Raw genomic sequence first — 7,128 nt, 5'->3', positions numbered from 1 at the left:
TCTCAAATACAGAACAAAATGGAGTCTCTTATGTCTACTTCTTTCTATATAGACACAGTAACAGTCTGATCTCTTTTCCCCACACTACTGTAATTAAAGCCTTGTTTTATACTGTCAATTCAACTTTTTTATAGATTTAGGAAACAATCTGTGAGGAAGCAAACAATGATGAATTAATTCTCATGCAGGATCATGGCATAAAAACATACTTGTCCACAGGGTCTTGCCACTGTAAATGTGCCCAATCTTGTCTGATCTTGGAAGCTAAGCTAAGCTAAGCTAATCAGGTCTACTTAGTATCTTGGATGGGAGACTGCCTGGGAATACAAAAGCCTACAGGTGCTGTAGGCTTTTGAAAAAACAAAACAAAAAAAACACACACTTATCTTACACTGCAAATCTGTCTCTGTCATGTGAATAGACTTCCAACTTATTATAAAGGGTAGATCAAGAAGCAGTTATAAAACTCTTGGGTTACCTGCAAACCCTCATTTTAAAAAACTCTCTATCCTACAGAAAGCTATACAAGAAAGAAGTGGGGCCGGGTGCAGTGGCTCGTGCCTGTAATCCCAGCACTTTGGGAGGCTGAGGCATGTGGATCATTTGAGCTCAGGAATTCAAGATCAGCCTGGGCAATATGGTGAAACCCCATCTCTACAAAACAAACAAACAACAACAACAACAAAATCCCCCAAAACAAAAATTAGCTGAGCTGCCACCAGCATGGTAGCAGGTGTCTGGAGTCCAGCTACTCAGGAGGCTGAGGCAAGAGAATCACTTGAACCCGGGAGGCGGAGGCTGCAGTGAGCCGAGATTGCGCCACTACACTCCTGCCTGGGTGACAGAGTGAGACCCTGTCTCAAAACAAAAAACAAAAAAGAAGTGCACAGGGTAGACTCTCTCTGCCCAGAGTAGAAGCGGTTTAATCAAAAAAATTTTAAGCACAATTTAAATCCTTGTAATTCTATCTTTTCTCCTTGCTGACCTCACCAACAGCCACTGTTTCACCACGTCATGTTCCAAAACTTTGGTATTATGTACACTATTAATTTCTTTCCTTCTTTTTAATTTTCATTTATTTATTTATTTATTTTTGAGAGGGAGTCTCACTCTTGTTGCCCAGGTTGGAGTGCAGTGGTGTGATCTCGGCTCACTGCAACCTTTTCCTCCTGGGTTCAAGTGATTCTCCTGCCTCAGCCTCCCCCGAGTAGCTGGGATTACAGGTGCCTACCATCATGCCTGGCTAATTTTTGTATTTTTAGCAGAGATGGAGTTTCACCATGTTGGCCAGGCTGGTCTCGAATTCCTGACCTCAGGTGATCCACCCACCTGGGCCTCCCAAAGTGCCAGGATTACAGGCACGAGTCACCATGGCCGGCCTCTTTCTTTCTTAACACGCCAATTTTGCCTATTTTAAGGGTAAGCATTTATAGAAGACAAAGACAAAATGTAACCTCATCAAGACTGAAGACTACCACTCCCTTTTGTTGAGATCTTTCATCCATCCTTTCCTGGTCTCTAATAGCCCAATTTTCATCCTCTTACAATTCCCTCCTAGCTAACATTTTTGGTCCCATTAGTGTTAGAGGTGATATAATGAAACATGAAAGCAAAACTAACCAGAATTTTGTCACTCCGATTTTTTTCTTTTTTGAGGAAAGATACAAGCTCTTAAAAACACAAATTGCTGATGCGGGAATTTTGTTTTTTTCATCCCAAATTTTATTACTGAGTTGGAAACATTGGTTTCAAAAATGCCAGTTGAAAAATTTCTAAACGTTAGGGACTTTTTTTTTTAAAAAAAGAAATAAGCGGCCGGGCGCAGTGGCTCAAGCCTGTAATCCCAGCACTTTGGGAGGCCGAGATGGGCGGATCACGAGGTCAGGAGATCAAGACCATCCTGGCTAACCCGGTGAAACCCCGTCTCTACTAAAAAATACAAAAAACTATCCGGACGAAGTGGCGGGCGCCTGTAGTCCCAGCTACTTGGGAGGCTGAGGCAGGAGAATGGCGTAAACCTGGGAAGCGGAGCTTGCAGTGAGCTGAGATTCGGCCATTGCACTACAGCCTGGGTGACAGAGCGAGACTCCACCTCAAAAAAAAAAAAAAAAAAAAAAAAGCAAAAGAAAAAAGAATTAAAAAAACAAACAAACAAACAAAGAAATGAGCTAGTGTGCCTTCTTTTGAAAACACTGTTTAAACCTGTGTTTTAATTGAAAGACATTGTTATCATCAGAAGGGGAAGGGTTAATTTTAAATGAAATTACTTTGATTGAAATCTTTAGGCTTTCTTTCTTTTTTTTTTTTGGGGGGTCGGTCAGGTTGAATGACATCTTTAGGCTTTTAAATTTCAATCCCATATTTACTTATATTTTTAGGCTTTCCCACATTTGACCAAGTTACCAAGGTGTTAGCATCACAATAAACTGCATTTTTAGGTGCTAAAAATATTTGTTGATGAATTGATTGATGATTGACTTGGGCAAGAAGTAGGCATAAAAAATGCTGCATGTGCTTTGCCCATATTCCTTTGGTAGTCGCTTTTCCATGAACTCTACTCGATGCTTTCTACCTGCAGGCATAGATAACTCTCTTTCTCTAAGCACAAGGAAACCCAGAGGTGCCTAGGAGTTAATGCCTCCCAGGAACAACTCAATCCCTGACAGTTGGGAACTGGTGGATAAATACCCCAGCTCCCTCACTGCTCAGAGGGAACAACCCTGAGGCTTTTTTTTCACCATCTCGAAGAATTATCCAGCCTGATGGATTCCCAGTTGTCCCCAGGAGTAACTTGCTTGACCAATGCACTTTGTATTGGCTTATTTTCCTTTCTAGTCTCACTTTACCACTCCTCTACTGGTACTCTGTGGAATTGCCTAGCAAATACATTATTTGCTCTTGAATTTTGATCTGAAGGTTTGCTTCTGGGGGAGCCCAACCTAAGATATGAGGGTAAGTCACATATGCCTATATCTCAAGAGTTGTGAAAACATTTTTCTGTTTCTCTCTGAGAAATAGCAACATCATTGCAAGACTTTGGCGTGGACACTATAGCTCATTAGAGTGGTCACCTTGCATTTATAGGGCTTTGGGAGTGTGACAGTTAATTTTTGTTAATTTGACTCGGTGATGGGATGTCCAGCTATTTGGTCAGACATTATTCTGAGTGTCCTCGTTTGAGGGTGTTTTGGGATAAAATTAGCATTTGATTTGTTGATGGACTAAGTAAAGCAGATTGCCCTTCCTAATATATAATGCTCATCCCAACAGTTGAAGGTCTGAATATAACCCAAAAGCTGACCCTCCCATCAGTAAGAGGGAACCCCTCCTGCCTAACTGCTTTGAGCCAGGATGTCATTCTTTCATGACCTTTGGATTTGAATGTAAGTATCTGTTCTTCTTGTGTCTTATGCCTGCTGGCTTCCAGATGGGAACTTACATCATTTGTTCTTCTGGGTCTCAGGCCTTAGGACTTGGACTGGAATTACATATCAGCTTCCTGGGTTTCCAGCTTCCTGGCTGCAGATCTTGGGACTTCTCAGTCTCCATAATAGCATGACGTAATTCCTTATAATCTCTCTCCCTCTGTCTCTCCACACACACACACTCACTTTATTGGTTTTGTTTCCTGTGGAAGTGGCTTTGGAACTGGGTAATGAGTAGAGGCTGGAAGGGTTTTGAGTTGCATGCTAACCTACATTACCATGAACAGAATGTTGGTAGAGATATGAACATTAAATGTCATCCTGCACTTTGGGAGGCTGAGGAGAGTGGATTACTTGAGCCCAGGAGTTCGAGACCAGCCTAGGCAATGTGGTGAAACCCCATTTCTACAAAAAATACAAAACTTAACTGGGTGTGGTGGTGCACGCCTGTGGTCCCAGCTATTTGGGAGGCTGAGGTAGGAGGATCAACTGTGCCCAGGAGGTCTGGGCTGCAGTAAGTTGTGATCACTTCATTGCACTCTAGCCTGGGTAACAGAGTGAGACCTTGTCTCAAGAAAAAAACAAACAAACAAACAAAAAAAACCCCCCCAAAAACAAAAAAACAAAAAACAGGTCATTCTGGTCTGCTGAGGTCTCAGACAGAAATTAGAAACATGTGATTTGAAAGTGGAATTAAGGCAGTCCTAGTTGTAAGTGAAAAAGAACTTAGCTGAACTTCCTCCTAGTGTTTTATGGAAGGTAGAATTTGTGAACAATGAAACTGGAGACAGTAGTTCTCCCTTATCTATGGTTTTGCTTTCTACATTTTAGTTACCCAAGGTCAACTGCCATCTGAAAATCTTAAATGGAAAATTTCATAAACAGGCTGAGTGCAGTGGCTCACGCCTGTAATCCTAGCACTTTGGGAGGCCGAGGCCAGTGGTTGACTGAGGTCAAGAGTTCGAGACCAGCCTGGCCAACAAATTGAAGCCTCATCTCTACTAAACATACAAAAATGAGCTGAGCATGGTGGCAGGCACCTGTAATCCCAACTACTTGAGAGGCTAAGGCAGAAGAATCACCTGAACTCCGGAGGCAGAGGTTGCAGTGAGCTGAGATTGTGCCATTGCACTCCAACCTGGGCAACAGAGCAAAAACTGTGTCTCAAAAAAAATAAATAAATGCAGGATGATGTCATCTCCAGATTGTTAACTTAGTTACAACTACAAAAACCTGATTTTCAAATGTAACAAACCTGCACGTTGTGCACATGTACCCTAGAACTTAAAGTATAATAAAAAAAAAAAAAAAAAAAAAAAAAAAAAATTCCAGAAGTAAACAATTCATAAGTTTTACATTGAGCCCCGTTTTTCTGAGTAGCATGATAAAATCTTGCACCATCTCACTTTGTCCCGCCTGGGACATGAATCACCCCTCTGTCTAGCATGTCCATGCTGTCTACGCTACCTACCTGCCCATCACTTAGTAGCCATCTTGGTTGTCAGATGGACTATTGTGCTATTTCAGGGTTTGTGTTCAAGTAACCTTTACTTTATTTAATAATAACCCCAAAGTTCAAGAGTAGTGATGCTGGTATATTGTTATAATTTTTCTATTTTAATATTATTCTTCATCTCTTTATGTACCTAATTTATAAGTTAGACTTTATCATAGATATGTATGTATATGAAAAAACATAGTATATATAGAGTTCAGTACTCTCTGTGGTTTTAGGCATACACTGGGCATCTTGGAAGGTACTGCCCACAGGTGAGAGGGAATTGCTGTATTTAGCTGAAGAGATTCCAAAGCAAAGTGTTGAAGGAGTGGCTTGGTTTCTCCTGACTGCTTATAGTAAAATGTGAAAGGAGAGAGATTAATTAAAGAAGTGAGAAGTCACGCCTATAATCCCAGCACTTTTGGAGGCTGAAGCAGGTGGATCGCCTGAGGTCAGGAATTTCAGACCAGACTGGCCAACATGTTGAAACCCTGTCTCTACTAAAATACAAATATTAGCTGGGCATGGTGGCATGCACCTGTAATCCCAGCTACTTGGGAGGCTGAGGCGGAAGAATTGCTTGACCCTGGGAGGCAGAGGTTGCAGTGAGCCAAGATTGTGCCACTGCACTCCAGCCTGGGCAACAGATCAAGACTCTGTCTCAAACAAAAAACAAAACAAAACAAAACAAACAAACAAAAAAAGTGAGAAATAACAATAGAATTCTCAGCTCCCAACTGACGGAATGAATTTCCTCTTGGCCAAGGAGACCCCAGAGAAACTGAAGCTGAGTTTCTGGCCATGATGGGCTGGAGGTCAGACACACCTCATTATCCCCTTGCCTTCAACAATTACCATCAATCTTTCTTCTCTAAGGGCTAAACAGAAACCAGCCCTTTCAAAAGACTCTACACTGATAATGTAGATAACTAGCTTATTTCCCCAGGTACAGAACAAAGATGAGATCCATCGTTTCTTCACCCCTCCCTGAGATGTCTGCTTCCTCGATTCCTTTTTTCTTCATTCATCTTATCTTATGTAATATGTAAATTTTGGGGGTACTAACTAAAGTCTCTCACAACTATGTAATCATTTACCTCATTGCCCCCTCCTTCCTTTTAAGGAAAATGTAGAACTACTAAACCTCTTAAGAACATCTCTGGAAAATAGAGCCACAGATGTGTCTGTGACTCACATCTTTCCTGGGTGCACCCTTCAACTGGCTGCATAAACCTTGATTGATTGAGACACCTGCCTCCGTCACTCATTTTGGTTGTCAGAAAAAACAATTAAGCAAAAAGGAAGCAGAACTTGAAGATTTCGCAAAATTTCGGCCTTTCCCTATTGCAAAAAAAAAAAAAAAATTAGAAAGCTTGTTCTGAAGAGAGTACTGAGAATGTGTCTGAACAATCACGTGGTGAAGAGATCACGAGGCCAGGAATGGCGGCTCATGCCTGTAAAAACAGCACTTTGGGAGGCTGAGGTGAGGGGATCACTTTAGCCCAGGAGTTCGAGACCAGCCTGGGCAACATAGTGAGACCCTGTCCTTATAAAAAAAAAATAAATAAAAATTTAAACAATAGAGATCATGAGTACAACTCATGCACTTCATCAGCTATCTTGGCAGAATCCAGGAATGGTATTATACCAGTGAAGACACTGCCAGTTGGAACTAAAGAGGGTAGAGAAAGCAGGACAGACTGAAGGATAACTCTCAACCTTCTTGGAATCTACAGGACCAAACCGTAGAGCCATCAGCTATGAATGTGTGCTAAGAATGAAGCAGAAGGTGATTAAAGAATCATCAGGGGTGCCATTGCCACCATAGGCCCCAGAACCAAGGTGTTTTCTCCTCTGTTTCCAAGGGCAGGGCTTTGTCTCTGGTTTCAGCCAGGACAATCCCATCCAGTGCCTCAGGGGTGGACTGCTCTCTGAAGAAAGCTGTGTGAACAGGGAAGCTTGAAAGAGCCGTGGAGGTGATGCTGCCACCTCAGTGGGCCTTTAGGGCAGAGCATCAAACCAAAGAAGCTTATTCTCAAGTCTTGAGATCTAATGGAATTTGCCTTGCTAGGTCTTGCACTTGCTTGAAACCCGACACCCCTTTCTTATTTCTTTCTTATTATTCTCCTTCCTTATTTCTCCCTTTTGGTATAGCAATGTCTATCCTATGCCTGTCCCACCATTGTGTTTTGGAAGCACATAACT

Source organism: Mandrillus leucophaeus, unplaced genomic scaffold (assembly GCF_000951045.1).
Source record: "Mandrillus leucophaeus isolate KB7577 unplaced genomic scaffold, Mleu.le_1.0 Scaffold154, whole genome shotgun sequence".
In the NCBI taxonomy this organism is placed as follows: domain Eukaryota; kingdom Metazoa; phylum Chordata; class Mammalia; order Primates; family Cercopithecidae; genus Mandrillus; species Mandrillus leucophaeus.
This window is presented reverse-complemented; position numbering follows the sequence as displayed.